Below are 22,646 nucleotides of genomic sequence, written 5' to 3' on the forward strand. Positions count from 1 at the left end.
AGTAGATCCAGGAAAATGGAGATTTCTTTTTTTTTCTGATACTCTGTGTTTTTGTGTCTTCTGAAACCCGTATTTATCATTTCAAGGAAGACATTTCTGACAGATTCCACATCCTGAAGAACTCCCTGAGTTTCCCCAATAGAATTTCTCACGGCTGTCGAAATAAATAAAAACGGCCAGCTGCTCTTATTCTATGAAGATAGTTCATTCATTTATTTGAGTGATGTCATTTCAATCTGAGCCCTTCTTTTCTTTTGAGCATATGAAACAGGGTTAGGTCAACAGTAAAATCTGATGTGAACCGAGAATTTATTGTTGCACTTTCACGAAAGAGTACATGTTTAGTGTCATAAAATTCTAGAGGGCTTCTAGAGGGCGGGGACAATATCATTTCATATTCTTTTTCATTTTCCCCTCCAGTCATTTCGAATTGATTTCTCTCGTTTCCATCAACCTTTAACCTATTCATTTTTTTCAATGATTCATTGTTTTTGTTGCTCTCAATGGTTTCTTTTAACATAACTTCTCTTCACACAATGTCCATTGTTTATTTATTTGCGAAAAACGAAACTTCTTAACCAAAGTTTGCATCGAAAAAAGTTGAAGAAAGGACAAGAAAAGTGAAAATCGGACGAGCTCTTTTTTGTTAATTGAATTTCAAAAAGTAATTTCCAAATTTCCAAAAAATCGGAGTTTTTCTGCAAAAAAATTGTTTATTTGGTAGAACCACTTCGAAAAAAAGTACTTCGATGTGTCATAACCCTGCAATTGTTCTAAATTTATTACGATTTCCGTATATTTTTCTGTTCTGAACTGTTCCTTCTGGTTTGTGTTGCTGCGGTAATCGGATACTTTTCCCCTTTTTTTGACACAAATGATTCATTTGTTTACATTTGATTTCATTTATTTGGCAGAGTGATCTGTTTTTCAGTTTCTTTTTCAGTTTTCAGCCAGGTCATTTCTGTTGAAATTGACAGTTTCAACCATTTTTTCAATTCCGGGTGGCATTTTCAACACGGCAAATCGCATTAAGATAGGCATTTCGACACTAAAAGAAAGATTTTCTCATTTTCGGTTCTTCTAGAGTTTAGTTTTTTTTTCTAATGGAACAATTAGTTTCATTCTGTTTTCTTCCTCTAAAAAATCGACTTCTTGATACAGTATCCCAACGGTCATCTGTCAAGTTGTGTTTTGATCCGATCGTTTTGAGTACTGTATCCATCTCGTTCAATCATTTTAATATCCGAATCTTCATTCTTCTTCTTCCTTTATATAATCAAAGTCGCCGAGTTGTCTAGGACTCAAGCTCACACGGAGCTCTTCTCGGAGCCAAGAAGCAACAAGATGCACAAGAAGGATGCAGAAGGAAAATAAGGTTGAGAAGGAGGAGGAGGAATGGCCCAAAAACTTATTTGTTCAAACAACACCTAAATACACAAAAGAGGAGGGACACTGTACCGTACAAGGAGCAAGCACAAGCTGCTCCGAGGAGCTCTGAGCACCTTGAGATAGAATTACAGACGCAGAGTGTTAGAGATAAAAAGAGAAAACGAACGATATATTGTTGTGTATTTGGGTTAGAAGAGAGGGGGTCGAGACTCTTTTTGTGTTTGTAAGAAGGGAGGATACGGGTCACTTTTACTGCTTTTCCTCATGGGAATCATTGCAATTCAATGAGTTGGCATCTAATGTGTTTTTTGGTATTTCTTCCAGTTGCTTACTCTTTCAGATTTTGTTTTGTTGACTCTTCTGCCATATCTAGGTTATTTAGTTCCTGCAAACGGCTGTCACTGAACTCTACTTCTTACTGATGTAGAATGGGTAACTTTTCTCGGATTAGAGATTCTGCTTTTTGACTGATTCTTTCCTGGTCAAAAATAAAGAACGTAAAGGCATATCAATTCGGAAAGATGTAAAAAGAGGAAATTTTTTGAAGGCCAACCCTATATCTACCGCCAAATCAGTGGCGTACTTGTTAAGAATATTTTCTAGAATCACTAAGAAAAACTGAAAAGAATTGGGTGATTTTTAGATGAAGAAAAATATGCCGAAATTATCAAATTAGCTTACAATTAGCTGCCAGTACCGCTTATGCCAACGTTCCCTCCTCTACTGTTTCAAGGTTAAGCCCTCACCGACCATTTCTCAAGTTGATTATTCGAAACATCCAAAAGTTCAACGCGTCTAGTGTTCTCAATTCTTGACCTTATCAAACTTTTTCTCACTAAATAAAACCCTAATTTCCGCTTCTTATCGTTTTCAGCCATCTAAACTTTTTTCCAGTTTTTTCTTCTCTCTGAATTTATTTTTCATCCTAATTTAAACTTCTTTTTTCTCTGCTTTCAACACAAAAAACTCAACGACCATTCACTAATTTCAATTTATTTTCTCTTGGGAATCTTAATGGATTCACCCCGCCTCCTCCTCAGAAAAAAGGATTGATCAAAACGAAATGGTCAAGAAAATATTTCGAAACATTTCTATTTTTGCACACTTTTATTCTGACGAAGACAAGAAAAAGTAGGAGAAAAAGAGTGAAACGGAAGTCTAATCCATGTTCGGTTCTTCTCAGTTTGGGATTAGTATTTGGTAGGAATCGAGCAGGAAATGGGACGAAAAAATAAGAGTTTCCTTTCATGTTTTTTTTGTTGTCCATTGGTTTTTGAACCTATTTTAAAAAGTTGTCTTGCTGTTTACTGTAACTTTTTTCTCTTGTTTTGATTTCATATTTTCAAACTTCCCGCTTCTACTTCTCGTCTGCGTCTATCACTTTCTCTGTACTATCTCTGCTATCGGAGTCTGACTGAAAATTCGAAAAATGGCATGATGATAAGCGAGACGGCGCCTCCGTTTATCACGAATTCTCGGAGGGCGCCGACAGCTGTCCACTCGAATGGTTTTTAGGCCAACAAATAGTTCTCTCTGGCTTTTTCTCAATCTATCTTCCATGTTTTGAATACATTTCTTTGAATCTTTTCATTAATTGGGACAATGCACACTTTTTTTGTTCTTGGCCAACTAACTCCATACTTATGGATTCACAGATTTTTCATTTTCTGAATAGTATAGCCTTCCCATTACATCCTATGACATCTTGAATTCGAAGAATAGCCTACTGTATTTTTCAGAATCCTTTATTTTCTAGAATTAATTTTCCTGTAGTATACACATTCTAAACCACGCCTCTTATTTTGAAAATGAAAATTACGAAATGGAAGCAATTTATCAGCGAAAAAGGAGCAGGCAAGAAGGAAACTATCAATGAATTATCAGTAGTCGAGTGGAAACATTTCAACAAATGCTACAACTACTGTCTCGTAATCCTTTCCATAAAACAACAATTTCTGAAACTCAAATTTCGAATTTCAGTCTTTTATCAGACGTTTTTTTGTGGAGAGAGGTAGATAAGATAGTGCTTCTGTGATAAATCTTCCTCCTGTCTATCAAAATTTTCCTTTTTTTTCCGTTTGAACTACCCGATAGCTTCAAAAATTCAACTTTTTTTCATAAATCGAAGGAAGCAGAATGAATAAATAAAACAATGAATGAATGAGAAAAAAGTATTCAAAATTGCACCACTATTATTATTTTTTGTGTGACAATAGATGCTGCTACCTGTCTTTTTGTACAATCACCACCTTCCGTACTTTCATTATTTTCTCATTTTCCTCTCTCTGCGTTTTCTAATTCTTCATTATATTTCCACGTTCTCCATAGTTTTAATCAAAAGCTGAAGGTGGTTGATAATAATACACACATATTGTACATTTTCACTCTCTCTCTTTCACTTCCTGTGTTTCTTCTGAATATTCCTATCTTTTTCTCTCCGTCTCTCTTCTCTCTTCTCTCTTTTTTGTATTACGGTAGAGACTTTGTCACACACTGATTTGTGATGGATTTGTGATGAGGGATTCAATGATAACAGAAACCAACACTTATGTTGTTTTATCACTTTTCTTTTTTTCGTCGAGAAGGTTTGATGAGGTTTTAGAGCTCACAATTTTAAGTGACACTTTCTGGAAATTGGGCTTCCGTGGAGAGAAAAAACGTATTTTTAGACCTTGTCGTTTTTCGGAAGCTTTTGAAGGTGGATATTTATTCAGAATTTTCATTCTTTCCAAATTTATCTCTCATTATATATAGAATGTTTTGAAGGTGCCGAGCTGGTTCTTCATGATAAAAGAACATAACTTCCCATAACAGAAAAGGTCTTTTCAGACTTCCTTCTCCTATTCTATTCCCGAGTTCTGTTTCCCGAGTTCTAACAAATTCTCATGTTTCACAATAACTTATTTTATTCTCTTTGTAAGCAATCCATAATTATTAATTGCTAGTAGATATATGGTTTACAAAAGTAGATACTTCCACCCCACAATTCAATATCAAGTCCTTCCTCCAACGAGTTCTCTCATATTATGTGAAACTTTTCGAAGATTCATTTTGAAAATTGAAAACATGATCGTATAACGTCGAGAGAACTTACTGTGATATCATATCAAGTCTATCCAAAACCATTTCAAGGAAGATAATCGGCAACTCGCCGAGGTTTGGAATGGGGGAACGGAAACTGACCGGGGACATTAAAGAAGAAGTAGTGATTTTTTAGAAACTAAATTTTGAAAGCTTGAGGCACGGTCTCCTAGTAGGGCTGTTACTTGCGGCAATCGCCGGCAAGCCGGCGCCGCTTTTTTCACGTTAATTGCATGAAAAGCAAGTTCATTTCCAAAACTTGCTTCCATCGCCGGTTTTCATTTCCAACCCGGCGTCAAACGCCGGTTTTCATTTCTAAACCGGCGTCAAACGCCGCTTTTTTGAGTAGAAAATATACTGAAAATGAATAAAAATGATAAAAACCGGCGTTAAACGCCGGTTTTTAAAATTGTACTTGCCGCAATCGCCGGTTTCATTTCCGGCGTGGGCGACAATCGCGATTGCCGCCGTAAAACGCCTGTTTTAACAGCCCTATCTCCTAGGATGATTTTAAGGGCAGATTACGTCATCAAACGTGGAATGCCACGAAACATGAGAATAACTGAAAATTCACATGTAAGCGGTTATTTGAGCGGGGAATAAAGTGGTCGAGAACCAGGGCAAACCTCGAAAAACTGTCATACAGTTTTGTGCGAAACGGTGTTATGATCCCACCAATAATTTTTTTTGTTTTTCTGTTGAGTAACTTTTGAGTTATCCTTTGTTGAATAATCAACTGAAAACACCCGGCTTTTTCAACCATTTTGAAATATCTGACCTCATTTAGCATATTTCAAAAATCCATTCACACAACATTTTTCTTATGGTCATTGTCTCCCATTTGCACTCATTCAGCACGTGTTTGCTTCTAAACTGACCGAGTTATATCAATTTATGCTTTGGCACTATTTTCTCGTCAGAACTAGAGTTGCTGTTGTAACTCGGTCAGTTTAGAAGCAAACACGTACTGAATGAGTACAAATGGTAGACAATGACCATCAGAAAAATGTTGTGTGAACCTAATTAGGTGTATTTTTCAAGTTTCAGTCAATCAGAGTATGGAAACAGTTCACTAGTTATTTTTTGACATTCGGGAGAAAATCTTAATAGGAAAGGAGGAAACAGCGAGAAAATTCCAAATTTTACAGACGGAATAAATATAAATAGAGAGTTTCCGCAATAGATCTGTCTTCTGAGAAGCGATTTATAAATGAACACTAGATACAATTTCTGAAAACCATTCAAACGAAATCTGATAATGTGTTCTTGTGATATGATATCTACCCAATATTTACACTGTAATTTTTCCAAATGTTCAATCAACAAACAATCTAGAAATCTTGGTTTTTTTTTGTTCAAAACTACTGGTCGATTTGTTAGTAGACGGGGAGAAGACTGAAAAAACTACGAAATGTTCTATTTTTGTCTTAATTAGTTTTGTCTTAATTATACATAGAGCAGGAATTTATCATCAGAATTGTGATCCCAATGTAAACCTTCCAAGTTCACTCTAGTTTTCACGATAAAACTTCTTCAGGACATACAATGAAAACTCTAGATAAACAACCAGTAGCAGTCGTTTTTTACCCTTGTCGCCATCTAATTTTTCACAATTCTTTGTGTTGTTTCAACCTTCCGAACCTTCATTAATTTTCCACTTGGCGCCTGACTGTCGTTTCGGACGCCAATGCTTTCCAATCGTCCCTTTTCACTTCTGCTTCAATGATCTTCTCCATTTCAAATGTTGCACTTTTCGTTTCACTTTCACTTATTTTTTAATCTGTTCCATTCTACAGCTGTTCGGGTTGAGAGGTTATTGAAAAATATGTTCTTGGAGAGAGTTCATTTCAATAAAAATGTTAGCACCAGTTCAATGCACTGTATATTCCAGGGACCCCTCTCATCTCAGCAGTTCATTATGACTCATTACTAGAATCATGGCAGTATCCGATAGAAATTTTAGAAGAATGAACAAATAAATTCGATTTGACACCCTAGCAGGTGTCCCGAATTTCCTGTTTCTCTCTACAAAAACCATCGTCCTCATCACCCGCATCTCGACCCGAAAAGAGGATGAGACCAGCTGTCCCAAGGACGTATCATTACTCGTGTACTTTTGAGAAAGAGCCTTTTTTTCGAAGCTCGCCGAGCAATAAAAGGAGGAAGGAGTTCTTTGCCATTTTCTATTCATTAGATTTCACTCATTCTCGAATATCTTTTAAGTTTGAAATCATTCTTCTTTAGAATTCTCAAATAGTTATCAATCAAAACGCTTGATTTTCATTTCGGCCTAGTATGCGTTCTTTCAGAAATTTCAAAAATAGACTCACGATACCCTTTTTTGATATACGGGGAAATGTTTGAGCTACTGTATCAATAATAAGCGTAGTGCCTACTTTCTATCTTTCTCTCTTTATATTCTCAACTTTAATTGCTCAATCAATTCTACAGTAACCCATTTGCATTTTCCCGTTATCTTGTAGTTCTTCTCGAAATCATTGACACTCGTCTATCAATTGTTATTCATTCTCGTTTTTATTTGTTTACCTTTTATTTATGATAATTTTCTTGTCATCCACGTATTGGTTCCTTCTCTCTTTTTTCATTACTGTTCCCTCATTGATCATTTCCTTCATTCTGTGTCATTATTCCGAATACGTACAATGTCAAAAAAGAAACACTTGTTCGAGTGATTGACCGTTTTATAGTGGAAAAGGAGGTAGAAGAAAGAGTTCATTTCGAAAAAGAGATTATTTAAATCTTCAACTGACAAAAATCCCTTATTCCTGTTCTCTCTATCACTAAAAAGATACCAAAACTTACATCGTTCTGTCTCATAATAATAGTGAGATGGCGATCAGAGATAACACATTTCCGTTCCTCATCGATAACCTCCTCTTCCTCCAATTTCTTTTTCCATTATTATCTTTTCTCTTCCATTTATATCATTTTGATATACTGTTTTTCTTCAGTTCTTCCTGATTTTTCTCTAGAAAATTAAACTGGAAAAACGAACAAAAAAAGAAATTGAGACTGTTCAAATAAACAAGAGAAATGATAGGTGTCTATTGAGAAGTCAGCTGAGAAATCGGAAGTGACCACTATAGAAATTGTGTTGGTTTTGAGAAAACCGTTCTCTGTTCGGATTTTGATTTTGAAAAACGAAAGTCTGGTTGTTTTTTGAATGATCTCGCTTTTATTCAGGTGTTTCATAAAAAAGCTGAGAGTAGGTAGGGTTGAACCGTACAGGTAGTCTCAATATTCAGGATTACGGTAGGCTAGAATTACCTCTAAATTAGAAGCACATCCTCTGAGAGTGTTTGAAAAATAGAAGTGCGTGTACCTCTATTACAGGTTTTGCGGTGCATAGGTTTCTTCAACTTCTTATTCATTTTCGGTGCCACCCATTTTAACGTTCCAAATGACGTGTTCTTTACTGATAAGGTCATTCCAAAGAAGTACTTCTGATGGCCACTTCCCCTCATAAACTTTCGATTTTCACACCTTTAAAAGTTCAAGAACGTCTTAGAGCATGTCTGACTCTTTCAGACTTTTATTTTTCTCTAAATCCTTTCCGTTTTCTCCTCCTCCTCCTCCGCCTCCGCTTTATTTTTTTTTGTGTTTTCTGGAAAGTCGTCGTTGTTATCTTAAAAGCTTCTGAATTCTTCTATATCACCTTCTTCCTTTTTTCTTTTATCCTCCTCCTCCTACTCCTTTCTTTCTGCAATTTTTCTGATAAATCCCCTCTGCGAAAACTGATTTTTTCAGTTTACAACATTAAAAAAATCCAACTTGAAAAAGTAATGTTCTCATGTACATTCACATACTTTTTATTGCATTTTTCACCTCTTTTTGATGGAAAAATGAGAAAAATATGAGGGAATTTCAACCAGAATCAAGTCAAAATTTGAAGTTTCTTATTCAAAGCTTACTGATTTCCCTTGAATTCTTAGAATAACTTCGTAGTGATCAGGTTAAATAAATCGTCTTTTTTTCTGAGAAGTGTGATGTTCGAACGTTGTGAAAATGGTGTAATATCCGCTTCCGTTTCTCACTTTTTCATCGTCATCTTCATCATCAAATTGTAACATTTTGCACTTTTCGATATAATTTTTAGTGCCAGATTCAAATTATCTGGTGATTATTCGAGAATAGGCTTCGATTCAATAAGCGCACTAATTTTAATAGAAACATTTGAGGCTCGTTAAGTGAAAAATTGGGCAGAAGTGTTGTAAATTTTGATAGGAGTTGTTTAGAAGTTCGTAGATTTCTACAAGAACTATGCGAGATTTGCAACATCGTTCTTCTAGAAATTGATAAAAGATGAAAAAATTCTCGATTTTTTTCTGCTGATACAAATATTGGAGCTATAACCAATCCCATGAAAGCCCCACTCACTCCCAACATTTACCATTATTTTGATAACTTTCGGATAAAAAATGAAATTTCCAAAAAACTAGTAAAAACGTGGTCTATTGTGTCCTTTACAACTAAATCTCCGTTTCACCATGTGGCTTTTTCTCTCCGAGAGCCCGCCATTCGATGTATCATTTTCACAGCTTTTTCTTCCTTCGCAACTGACCAAATGACTGACCAACAGGAGGCTCGAAAAGTGCAACAAGACTCATTCATTTCGTATCTTTCGCACGTTTTCTTTTTTCATTTTTATCTCTTTTCTTGATCTTCCTTCTGAATTAAATCATCACCAATCAGTCTAGTTTCCATAAATTGTGTTCTGCTTGTTTGGATGCTCTAGTTCATTTTTTCATGATCTTATTGCCGTGTCTGTTGATGAGAAATGGTTCTGCATGGAACTGAAAACAGATGGTAGACACAAATAAGTATCGCTTCTTTTTTCAACTTCTATTTGTCTTCATTTCCTTTTTTCGAACTCCAGATGTAATTCTCATCCAAAGTATATTTTTCAGGTCAATTGAAGTACCCTATCCCACCTCAATTCAACTGGTTATAATTAGAATCAAGGTTAGTTATTGAAGTTCAAATTCAGAGTAGCTTAAGCTTGGTGATATCCACGATTCGCGCCTTTGAATCAGTTTGATCAGAAAGATAAATGAATGAGTAGATATAAGAAGAAAAAAAAGAAGATGATACATGTCTATGTTGTTCTGATGTCGAAGTATATCAAAAAGAAGAAAAAGAAGAAGAAGGATAGGTTTTTCAAGAGATTTGAAGACGCAGACAAATCAGAAGACAAGAGAAAAACGGAGCAAAACGGTGATCGGAGCACTACTGGCCAGTGGTCCTGGAAAACGATGTTTCTTCTTTCCCTCTAGTTTCTCCGTGTGCCCCCGCGGTGCCCTTCGTCGTGAAAATCTATACGATTTTACGATTTTACTTGTCTGGTCTTGTCAGGTTTTCTGACTGATCACTTTGTTTTTCAAAGCATAGAAGAAGTGTCCAACATATCTGTTCTCTAGAATCTAGACCTAGATTGAGACTAAGATACTTGAAATTTCGGAAAACTTTGGCATATTAGTACTATTGGTCAGTGGTGCTAGATTTGATAACTAAAACTAGATGGATTCAGTTTTCAGTCGTTCCACCTGCTGATCTCATCATTCGTATCGTTTGTATTGGAATCTGGAATCCAACTCTGAATCCCAAAAATTACTTCGAAACCCCATTTTCTGCAAACCTCGACCAAACAGATGCAACCTCTCTCTCTTTATTTGCGTGCACCTGTTTTTCGAGTTCTTCTTTTTAACAGGTGTCATGTCATGTCTACGAAATCGTATATTTTTCTATCAAGTGCACCACACACCCCTTAAAAGACCTGAATCTCACCTGTTCCTATATTCGTAACGCCCGTTTTACTCTTTTTCAAACGTTTTCACTTTTCGCGAACAAGTACAAATAGAAGGCGGTCATTTTTATATCCTTTCGGAAATATGTCGGAATGATTGAAGATCTCTTTCGACATTCTTGCCCTCTGAATACAGAGTCAAACGACAAATTAGGTCCAATTTTTAGATGTGTGAAATAGTAAAAATATGAATAATTGGTCTGGTTTTTTGATCTATTTCGTGAATTCTTTCATCTTCTCAATGTCTTCTTTTTACTCTTTTTGGTTCGAGAATCAACGACGTTCAACTTCTTCCAGACCTAATACATTCTGAAGAGTCTTGGGAGTTTTCTATTCATTTCTCTTCCCTTATATTCACTGAGTCGTAAAAAATTCTTCATATGAAATCTGACCGTATCGGTGTCCCTCTCCTTGTGGTATCAGTTTTTGCGGTGTGCCATAAAACAGCTTCGACCTAAATCTTTTACAGCCCATTGTGTCTTTATGGGTTTAGCCGTTCGTTTCTAAATCTGAGAGTACCAGCTGACAAGAGAAAGAATGACCCGAGGTCAGAGTGCCGAAGCAGATTTTTTTTTTTGGTTTTATGAGAAAGAATAGTGCATTTTCAGTGTTCTCTCACAAAGGACTCGACTTGATTTCGTATCGATTGTTCTTGAATTGATGATATTTTAGGTCCTTGAGAAGCAAGTTGATAACTAGAACTGTCTTATTGAGATTGAGCCCAAATATTGCATCTTTCTTTTCTGGATCTTACCACAATTCCAGAGAGAAGTTCAAGTATTCATGTTCATTTTTTTGCACTTAACATACGTCACAGTTTATTTCTTCCTCCTCCTCTTGCCTAGTTTTTCTTCAAAAATCCGAACGTTCTCTTGCTCTTTTCTCTTTTTCTTCTTGAGAAAATGCGGCGAGCGCCAACGCAAATGTTGCATAGTGTGAGAGCTCATCCGAACAAGGAATGAGCACAGAAATCAAGAGGTTTCTCCCCTTTTTTGTTTCCTGTCGTTCCATCTTTTTTCTTGATCTTCTCACGTCATTTTTGTCATCATTTAGACTGAAGACAAATGAAAAGAACGGTAGACTCAATGGCGGATTTGTGAGCAAATTTACCACGAGTGGTCAATACGTTTTTCGGTGAGAAATGAAACTGAACTTTGAAAGAAAAAGGGAAATTATGAAATTTGTAGACTTTAGATCTTCAAATCAGAAGACAATATCCATTCATATTTGATACAGATTCTCCAATAAGTTCAGATCCCAATCCGCCTTCCTATAAAAGTTGAACCATCTGAAACATGAAAAATAGGGATCATGGAATCTCCAGCTCCAAATCTTATCTTTTTGCTTTCGAACCCTCTCAGAAACCCCTTGAAAAGTTCCTAAAATTCCATCGGAACACATGCAAAAGCACAGAAATCAAGCACCCCGCGCAACCAACCGTTTCCTGTTCCTTGTCTCCGTCTCTTTCTACCTGTACTCTCTCGTTTTTGAGCACAAAAAGTGCATTTTTCCCCTAAAAGATGTCCCCTTTTCTGATCATTCCTGTTTCTTCCGTCGTTTTTGTTGCATTTTGTAGAAATATTCTTCTTCTTCTTCTTCTTCTAGAAAAAAACTTTCCACATTTCATCCAATTCACACGTATTTTCTTCATTCATTCAGTATTCCAAATCGTCTCCAATTCACACTCTTACGGATAATTAATTCCGCCAATTTGCTATTCTCGAGGCCATGAATCTGGCGTTTTTGTGGATTTCTAAAACCAATTCGTGTTCGTTTCTTCATCTTTTATATCTACTCTTTTTCATTTCCATCAAGGAGGTCATTTTTATTCTTTTTTCTTCGTCATCAGACACGCTTTATTATGTACTTATTGTCCTTGTTCAAGTGGTATAAAACTAACAGTACGAGAGAAGGAAAAAACAATTAAAATGAGAGATTCGGGAACTCATCATTTATAATTGAGTGGGCGAAGGAGAGAAAGAGAGATATCGATGAAAAGAGTCTGGAGGATTTTGGTTTGGAAAGTCTTCGAGTAGTACGGTAGTCTGGTACAGTAGTCCTAACTTCTGATTATGTTCCTTCAATTCAATATTTTAAGCATACCTAGATCTAACCTCTTCAGAAACATCGTGTTACTGTAGCTCTATTTTCATCTGATCACCTTGATTTCAGCCTTTCCAATTCTTCTTCTTGTCTCTTCTTTCTCTGCCTCCTCCCAATACCAAAAACCTTCTGGAATACCCCCAAACCCATAAAAATGAAACCATTTTTGCCCCAACTCGACAGTCATTTTTTGCTTACTCGTGTGTGCTTCTCGTAGTACTCACCGGCGGATTATTGCCCGAAAAAGTTTTGCAAAACCCCAGAGCTCTCTGTCTCTTCTACTCTCTCAGACTTTCCCGCGCACTTTTTTTCCATTTTCTTCATTCTTCTGGACAGTAAATAGAGAACGGTTTGAGAGACAAAATTAGAGATAACATAGACGAAAAATGTGTGGGGTTTCGCCACCGCAAGCAATCTCTAGTCTCTTCAAAACTCTTGTATTTATCTTTTCATTTTTTGCTTGATCTTCTCTCTACATAATCGTTCATTTTCAGACATCGAGCACTCGATTCAACTTCTCAAATTCAATATATCACCTACATCAACAATATCTAGTCAGGTAAGTCAACCTAGTCATACTGTATCATCATCAATCCTTTTCCTCATCAACTACTACTTCTCTGAAAATGTTTTTTCACCTGGAAAACCGGAAACTGAAAGTAATAAATCATGCATGTCACTATATATTTTATGTGGTATACTTCACATTAGTCCGCTTTTTTCAAATCTTTTTGTTGTTATTCAAAAGAAAAGTTGACATTAAGTTACTTTGGCAGTTACGGGTCATTGAGAAAGGTTACTGTAGTTGATGACATAAAAGGAAAAGTGAACGAATCGAGATTAGTATTTGTTTAGTTTTAGGTAGAAACTTAGGTATACTAACAATGTTAATCCATTGCTATCAGATGATCTCTGTACAAGTACTGTGAGATCAAATATGTTATTCTATATTTATTTACTTTCTCTGACTCTCTTTATTAGGATTTCTAAAATAGTAGTTGTTATAGGATCTAGAAACTTTGAAAAAGTTACAGGATCAGCTGTAAATTAATTCGTTTTTGCAGTTTTCTGTAGTAAAGGACTACCATCGAGACTGTAAACTCTCTTTTTGTAAAATTATCAGAACAGTACTGCATTCTATACTTTCAATTCTTCTAATTTTCGAGTCCTCGAATATAGCTTTTTTTTTGGTCAGTTCTGTACGATTTCTAGATCTTTACCTACTGAATTTTGACTCTCTTCGAACCAAAAAGTTCGAAATGTCTCTCTAGTAATTTCTGGATCTGTCATCAAATCTTTCCATTTTTTTCACTCTCAATCATCATCATCATCATGTTCCACGGGGTGCCATTTCTCTTGCTCTTTTCTTGCCCATCCTCTTCTTCTTCACTTTTTGTCTTCCCCGCCGACCGCTCGACCATGTTTCAATTGCGTCAGTTGCCCCTGGGTCCCCTCAAAGAAGAAGAAGAATATGCTCTCCCCGAGAAGAGCACACTCTCTGAATCTTTTATCTCTTATCATCCTCGTTTTTTCTCCGTTTCCTAGGTTCGTATCACTTCCTTTTACCTCTTTTACTTCGAATGTCTGCGTCGCTACGTCTTTACTTTTCTCCTCGACTCCGCCCACTTTTTTACTAGGTCAATCCGACGGAGAGACTGGTTGGCTGTGTGCCAAATAAATAATCATAATATAAACAAAACACTGAAAACCAGGAAAGAGCACTTGTTCTTCTTGTTTCCCAGCATGGTATGAATGTTTTTGTTTCTTTTTTGGCTCGGATCCAAAACTTTTTGACATCACCATCTCTTGTTTGACCATCTTGTTTTCTCTTTTTCTATAGCGGGGCACTAAACAAATTCAACACTTTTCTCTATTCATTTTGTATTCGACTCTCCTAAAAATTAATCAGAAATGCATGATTTCAACTTGATTTCCGTATAAAATATGTTTAGAAATCTCTGCAAATCTGATCTTTTTCCCTTCGGACCCTTCAAGTTTCCTCTCCAAAATCTAAAATTTTGAAATCAAAACTCGAAAAAAAAGTTGGTCTTCTCCCTGACTTGCACCGCCCTTCCACTTCTTCACATCTGCTCCTAATTTCCGTCCTTTTTGATTTTTGTGTGTGTATTGAGAGGGTTCATTTGTATTGTTGTGATGTCTCCAGAAGTTCCATGTGCTCTTTTTACAAGTGTCATTCCAAAAGAAAAGAAATGATGAACTACTATCTCTCTTGTTTTATTTACTTTTTTGTTGCGTTCCCTTCTTCTCACTGAACTTGTCAAATGCACGTTTTGGAAAGAGTGAGAGAGGTCAAAATAGTTATTCAAGTAGGTGGAAAGGGGCGGAGCTTCGAAATACGAAAACCTCATGGAACTTTTAGTATTGTAGCTATTAGGAATTTCTTCATATTTTTTGAAGAATACAGCAGCGCAATGATGTCTTTTCTAAAATTTCTCCCAGCTTCTATATATTCATGTTCTTTTTTGAACTCCTCTTATCAGAAAATCTCAATCAGATCATTAGTAGATGTCCTCTCCAATTTTCTTTTTTCTATCATCAATTGCTCCCAGTCGGGGGTGGAAGTTCCCTTCTTCTTCTCAAGTGTTTACTACAATCACTACACATAACGGATCCCTTCAGATACGCATCAACATGGGTCCTGTTCCTACATTGGCTACTCCCCTCCTCTTTATTTATTTCTTTTTTTGCTTTTTCTCTTCTCTAAATCTCTTTCTTTTTGTTCCTAACTAATGATTGTTATCAGTAGTGTATGACACCTTCTTGCTTCTTTTTCCTCCTTTAGTACTATAGAACTATTAGGCTTGTTATCTTCTCTCAAGAAATGGCTCCTCCAAACGAAGAGCACATCTTATAAATCAAAAATGATGGGTGAACAACAATTTACAGATTTCGTCAAGAGGGAGAGTAGTGGCGGAAGAAGTAGACGAAGAATAAGAAAAGAAGACGAAAGAAGGAAGAAAAAGAGCACAGAGTTTATATAAATTGTGCCCGTTCAAAGCTGATTTTTATGAGGTTTGTTGATGAACAATGACTTTTTATTATATTAATGTAGTAGGGCAACCACTGACCGGAACTCGAGGAAATGACTCTTTTCCTAGTACTCTGAGTCTCACTGAAACATCAAAACGAACCATTTTTCAGACTGTGATGCTCTGTTCCCCATCTCAAGTGCTCATTCTACAAACTCCTCCTCTATTAATTCTTGACGACATCTCGGAAACTCACCGAACCAACAGCGACAACAGTTTCAGAAGTAGCACAATCAGAAGGCCTTCTTCATCTACTACACGTAGGTAGTGTTTGGAAGAAACAGAAGATACAGACGCACTTCATCGGAGACTGCTTCTGATTCTTCCATCTTCTTCCATCTCTCCTTCACACCTCCATCATAATCATCATCATCACGGAGCTGTTGGTATGCGCTCCATCGGCGGCTCATTCCATCTGCTGCAGCCTTTCGTCGCCGCTCTCCTACTCCTCGTCGTCTGCCTCGTTTATGCGTTGCAATGTTCGTTTCTTAATCTGGAGAGTTACAACTTTAATCAATTTTTCATTTTCAGCAGGGAGTGGCACGACAACAGAATCTTCACCAGATGTGCTGTTCTCCAGGGCCAAGTACTCAGGTATGATTGGTTTCCTTCGAACTCCATCCTATCTTTTAACTTTTCCAGGTGTGCCAGTGCATCACACTCGATGGCGTCACGACGCCGGAGTTCACATCATCGACACTCATCACATCGTCCGAAGAGATTCATATGGTCGACGTGGAAAACGTGACGTCACATCGTCCAACTCACAGCGACGACTTCATGGAGTTGCCAGAGACTGTGGACACGCTTGTCACTTACGATTACGATCCGATGATGCCGTCTACATCGTCCATTTGCACCGATGGAATCAAATTCCAGACTCGCATAACAAGTGATCTTACCCTATTTCAGATTATAAATAATCTTTCGATTTTCAGAAGCATCCCTCACTTTGCCAACTCCAACTATCAACCGATGGTCTTCTATCTGGAATCGAAGGAGGAAGTCAGAGGTGGAATGGCTCGAACAGAACCCGATTGTATCTACCGTGCTCATGTCAAAGGTGTTCATCAACACAGTATCGTCAATTTGTGTGACTCGGATGATGGATTGGTGAGTATCTTAAATTAATAAAAGTCTTCCAACTTCTTTTATTTTCAGTATGGAATGCTTGCTTTGCCCAGTGGAATCCACACCGTTGAGCCAATTATCAGTGGAAACGAATCAGGTTTTTAAAATATTTTTATTTGAGATATCATCTATTTCTAATTTCAGATGACGGTGCAAGTCGACACAGACAACATCTCGTTCGAAAATTCGATCCAATGCACTTCAAAGCATTCGACCATCTCAATTCAACGAGCGTCAATGAGACGGAGACGACGGTTGCCACGTGGCAAGACAAGTGGGAAGATGTTATTGGTTAGTTTTTGTTTCCAGTGTTCCAGTGTATCCATTCCCATTCATGTCAAACTAAATCGTTCCATTTTTTTTGAAAACTGGCGCTCGAGTGTCTGCTCGAGAGCTGCTCTCTCGTCGACGTGTAAAGGTCAGAGAAGACACAAGAACTGAGTTTAGAAAAGAGAATGATGATTTTGTGGAGAGAAAACTGATTTATGGAGAAGCACGTAGAGATAGAGAAAAGAGAAAAAAACGATTGCGCAGTAGCAACAGAACGTACGTTTTGTGTACGTCCTCCCCCTAGAGCGCAAGCGGTTTTGTGTTGCGTACGTCCGGGAGAAAAACGAAGACAAACACAACGAAACAATCAGTTCAGAAACGACTTTTTGAGTAGGCGGATGCATTTTTGTGTCATCTGGAGTCATCTGAAGTTCTTGAATTTCTGAAAAATGGGAAGATTCTGTTCTCCAAAATACAATAAAAGAAGTATCCGTAATCTGTGGGCTCTCAGCTCTCAAATATTTAGCCCTGCTCCCATCGAAGTGTGATGTGTAATAGGCCATTAAAACACCCTAACACGCACAAACTATTGGATCTTCGACGGGTCCTTCCTATAGCTAATGGTAGTTAACGGAGTAAAAGAGCAAAGGATAATGGATAATGGTTAGTGTGTGGTCGAATCGCAGCACACCAATCACTGAGAATTTCGGCACCTCGGGAAAACATCTTTCAGTGGAGAGAATGAAATAATTCTGAAAATTTTTGAATCAATCTGAAATTTTCAGAACGAAAAGCTCGTTCTAGAAGAGCAGCAAACTCGTGGGATCATTACGTGGAAGTTCTTGTCGTGGCTGATACAAAAATGTATGAATATCATGGAAGATCATTGGAAGATTATGTTCTCACTCTCTTCTCCACAGTTGCTTCAATTTATCGTCATCAATCTCTTCGTGCTTCAATCAATGTCGTTGTCGTCAAGTTAATCGTATTGAAAACTGAAAATGCTGGTCCACGTATCACTCAGAATGCTCAACAAACACTTCAAGACTTCTGTAGATGGCAACAATATTACAATGATCCAGATGACTCGAGTGTTCAACATCATGACGTGGCAATCCTTTTGACTCGAAAAGACATTTGTAGATCACAGGGAAAATGTGACACATTAGGACTTGCTGAGCTCGGAACAATGTGTGATCTACAGAAGAGTTGCGCTATAATTGAAGACAATGGACTAAGTGCTGCATTCACAATTGCTCACGAACTGGGTCATGTGTTCTCGATTCCTCATGATGACGAACGAAAGTGTTCCAGCTATATGCCGGTTAACAAGGTTTCTTCTAGAAATGAATATTTAGATTCTATTTTATGAAATTTTTCAGAATAATTTCCATATAATGGCACCAACATTGGAGTATAATACTCACCCATGGAGCTGGTCACCGTGCTCAGCTGGAATGCTCGAACGATTCCTCGAGTAATATTTCCTTTCTAGATATCCAAATTTTTGATTTTCCAATAATTTCAGAAATAATCGAGGACAAACTCAATGTCTATTCGATCAACCGGTCGAACGTCGCTATTATGAAGATGTGTTTGTACGTGATGAACCTGGAAAGAAGTACGATGCTCATCAACAATGCAAATTTGTATTCGGACCCGCGTCTGAGTTGTGCCCTTATATGGTAAGAGTCATTTTTCAGATCAATTTTTAGTTAATTTTTATTTCAGCCGACATGTCGCCGTCTTTGGTGTGCAACATTCTACGGAAGCCAGATGGGATGTCGAACACAGCATATGCCATGGGCCGACGGAACACCGTGTGACGAATCGAGGAGTATGGTCAGTTATTTTTCGAAATCAAAGGTTTTTTCATCATTCTATCGAGTTTCAGTTTTGTCATCACGGAGCTTGCGTTCGTCTTGCACCAGAATCTCTCACCAAAATTGATGGTCAATGGGGTGATTGGAGGTCTTGGGGAGAATGTAGTCGTACTTGTGGTGGTGGAGTTCAGAAGGCGTTGAGAGATTGTGACAATCCGAAGTGAGTTGTAAAGTTCATTTTGTCGATTTCTTTGAAACTACCAATTAGTCTAGTCATTAAACTATAAAAATTCAGAGAAGATAATGAGATCGATTCTATGAAATCAAATGATCCGAGAAGGTAAAAACAGAGCTTGAGGGATGCTTTGAAAACCACTTTTAATGTTTGTCCGTCCATGCTTTTTGGGCTTTTTGGGCCGCTTCGACACGTTTATAATAGATAATTCAGCCGAATGCTCAATAAATCAATAGCTCATATAAAAATAGATTTTTATAGCACTCAGCTTGAACATTTCCAGCTTTTCAGGCCAACTAGGCACGAAGCTTTTCCAGAATCTCTCCCCTCACAACTCTATTTTTATTTTCAGACCTCGTAATGGTGGAAAGTATTGTGTTGGTCAACGAGAGCGATACAGGTCATGTAACACTCAAGAATGCCCATGGGATACTCAACCGTATCGTGAACTTCAATGTGCTGAATTCAACAACAAAGACATTGGAATTCAAGGAGTTGCTTCAACAAATACCGTCTGGGTTCCCAAATATGCAAACGTCGCTCCGAATGAACGATGCAAATTGTATTGTCGATTGAGTGGATCTGCTGCATTCTATCTTCTGAAAGATAAAGTAGTTGATGGAACTCCGTGTGATCGAAATGGAGATGACATTTGTGTTGCTGGAGCATGTATGCCAGCAGGTAAATTAGAATACAGAGCTTTATTGGAACTTATCAGTTATATTTCCAGGATGTGATCATCAACTTCATTCGTCACTTCGTAGAGATAAATGTGGAGTTTGTGGTGGAGATGATTCATCTTGTAGAGTTGTCAAAGGAACATTCAACGAGCAGGGAACATTCGGATACAATGAAGTGATGAAGATTCCTGCCGGCTCTGCGAATATTGATATCCGACAGAAAGGGTATAACAACATGAAAGAAGATGATAACTACCTTTCTCTTCGTGCTGCAAACGGTGAATTCCTTCTGAATGGACACTTCCAAGTCTCTTTGGCTCGACAACAAATTGCATTCCAAGACACTGTTTTGGAATATTCTGGATCTGATGCAATCATTGAACGAATCAATGGAACTGGACCGATTCGAAGTGACATTTACGTTCATGTCCTCTCTGTTGGCAGTCATCCACCAGATATTTCATACGAATACATGACTGCGTCTACTCCGAGTGAAGTCACTCGTCCTCTTTCTGGTGGATTGTATCTCTGGAGACCATCTGATTCTTGGACTGATTGTGATCGAGCTTGTCGTGGACAACAGACTCAACAATTGATGTGTTTGGATATGTCAACTCATCGGCAGAGTAATGAAAGAAATTGTCATTCTGTTGTGAAACCGAAACAAGCAACCAGAATGTGCAATATTGACTGTTCGACAAGGTAACCTATTTCTGATTTATTTATTTAATAGTCATAATGAATTTTCAGATGGATGACTGAAGACATTTCCAGTTGTAGTGTCAAATGTGGATCAGGACAGAAACGACAAAGAGTGACTTGTGTGAAAATGGAAGGAGATCGTCAAACTCCAGTAACTGAGCATCTTTGTGATAGGAATACGAAGCCAAATGAAGTGACAAGTTGTTATGTTGACTGTTCTGGAAGAAGATGGAATTATGGAGAATGGACTTCTTGCTCGGAAACTTGCGGTTCCAATGGAAAAATGCATAGAAAGACGTATTGTGTTGATGGTTCAAACCGTCGAGTTGAGGAGTCACTTTGTGGAAGAGAACAGAAAGAAGCGACAGAGAGAGAATGCAACAGAATTCCATGTCCACGATGGGTCTACGGTCATTGGTCAGAGTGCTCGAGAAGTTGTGATGGTGGAGTCAGAATGCGCCATGCTCAATGTTTGGATGCAGCTGATCGAGAGACACACACTTCAAGATGTGGCCCAGCACATACACATGAAGCATGTAATGAACATGCATGCACTTGGTGGCAATTCGGAGTTTGGTCAGAGTGTTCAGTCAAATGTGGAGATGGAGTACAATATCGAGATGCCAATTGTACGGATCGTCATGGAACTGTTCTCCAAGAACATCGTTGTCACAAAATGGAGAAGATTATCACGAAGCCATGTCACAGAGAGGCATGTCCGAAGTATAAACTTGGAGAATGGTCTCAATGCAGTGTCTCATGTGAAGATGGATGGTCGTCTAGAAGGGTTTCGTGTGTTGCTGGAAATGGAAGTGAAGTGGACATGTCACTTTGTGGACTTGCTGCTGATCGTCCTGCTTCTCATCAGACATGTAATCTTGGTACTTGTCCATTTTGGAGATCAAGCGACTGGAGTGTCGTGAGTTATCTTTGTATTTTATGAAACCATATCACTTATCTATTTTCAGTGCTCTGTTTCTTGTGGTGTCGGTCATCGTGAACGAACAATTGAATGCATTTATCGTGATCAATCAGTCGATTCTTCATTCTGTGGAGACTCAAAAATGCCCGAAACTCGTCAAGCATGTCATCTCCTCCCTTGTACAACTTGGAAACCAAGTCATTGGTCGCCTTGTTCCGTCACTTGTGGATCTGGAATTCAGACAAGAAGTATTGCATGTACACGTGGATCCGAAGGAAATGTTGTCGATGAATACTTCTGTGATAGAGTTAGTTTTACTGCTCTCCTATCTCTTAAGACAATAACTAATTCCAGAATTCCCGTCCTCGTGAAAAGAAGAGTTGTGAGAAAGATCCGTGTGAAGGACCGCGAGTTCTTCAGAAACTTCAAGCAGATGTTCCTCCCATTCGATGGGCAACTGGACCATGGACAGCCTGTTCAGCCACTTGTGGAAATGGAACACAACGCCGTCTTCTCAAGTGTCGCGATCACGTTCGTGATCTTCCTGACGAGTACTGTAGTCATTTGGACAAAGAGGTCTCTTCACGAAACTGTCATCTTCGTGATTGTTCATACTGGAAGACTGCTGAATGGGAAGAATGTCCGGCTACTTGTGGAACTCATGTTCAACAGAGTAGAAATGTAACATGTGTCAGTGCAGAGGATAGTGGACGAACTGTATTAAAAGATACTGATTGTGATGTACAGAAGAGACCAACAAGTACCAGAAATTGCCGATTGGAACCTTGTCCGAAAGGAGAAGAACGCATTGGATCCTGGGTTATTGGAGATTGGTCAAAAGTAAGTTATGATCCTAGATATATTTTTAATCGGTCCGGATTTCAGTGTTCTGCATCATGTGGTGGCGGATGGCGTCGTCGAAGTGTCTCTTGTACTTCTGCTTCTTGCGATGAGTCCAGAAAACCAAATATGTTTGATAAGTGCAATGAAGAACTCTGTCCACCACTCACCAATAACTCTTGGCAGATTTCACCATGGACTCATGTAAGTATTCATCTATGTTCGATCACTCTAACACAAGTTTCCAGTGCTCCGTATCATGCGGCGGTGGTGTCCAACGTCGAAGAATCTGGTGTGAAGACGTGCTCTCTGGTCGAAAACAAGATGATACAGAGTGTTCTGAAGTGAAACCACGTGAACAAAGAGATTGTGAAATGCCACCATGTCGATCTCATTCAATGAACAAATCATCAATGACGTCATCTTCCAACTCAACGTCTTCTGCTTCTGCTTCTTTGCTTCCTATCCTTCCTCCCGTCGTCTCCTGGCAATCGTCAGCATGGAGCGCGGTACGTAACAATAGAGTTCATAATTATTCTCACTCTTCTTCTACTTCCACTTCGCTTTTGCCTCCACCTCCACGTCGTCGTAAGAAG

This window comes from Caenorhabditis remanei, chromosome IV, assembly GCF_010183535.1.
Source record: "Caenorhabditis remanei strain PX506 chromosome IV, whole genome shotgun sequence".
NCBI lineage: Eukaryota > Metazoa > Nematoda > Chromadorea > Rhabditida > Rhabditidae > Caenorhabditis > Caenorhabditis remanei.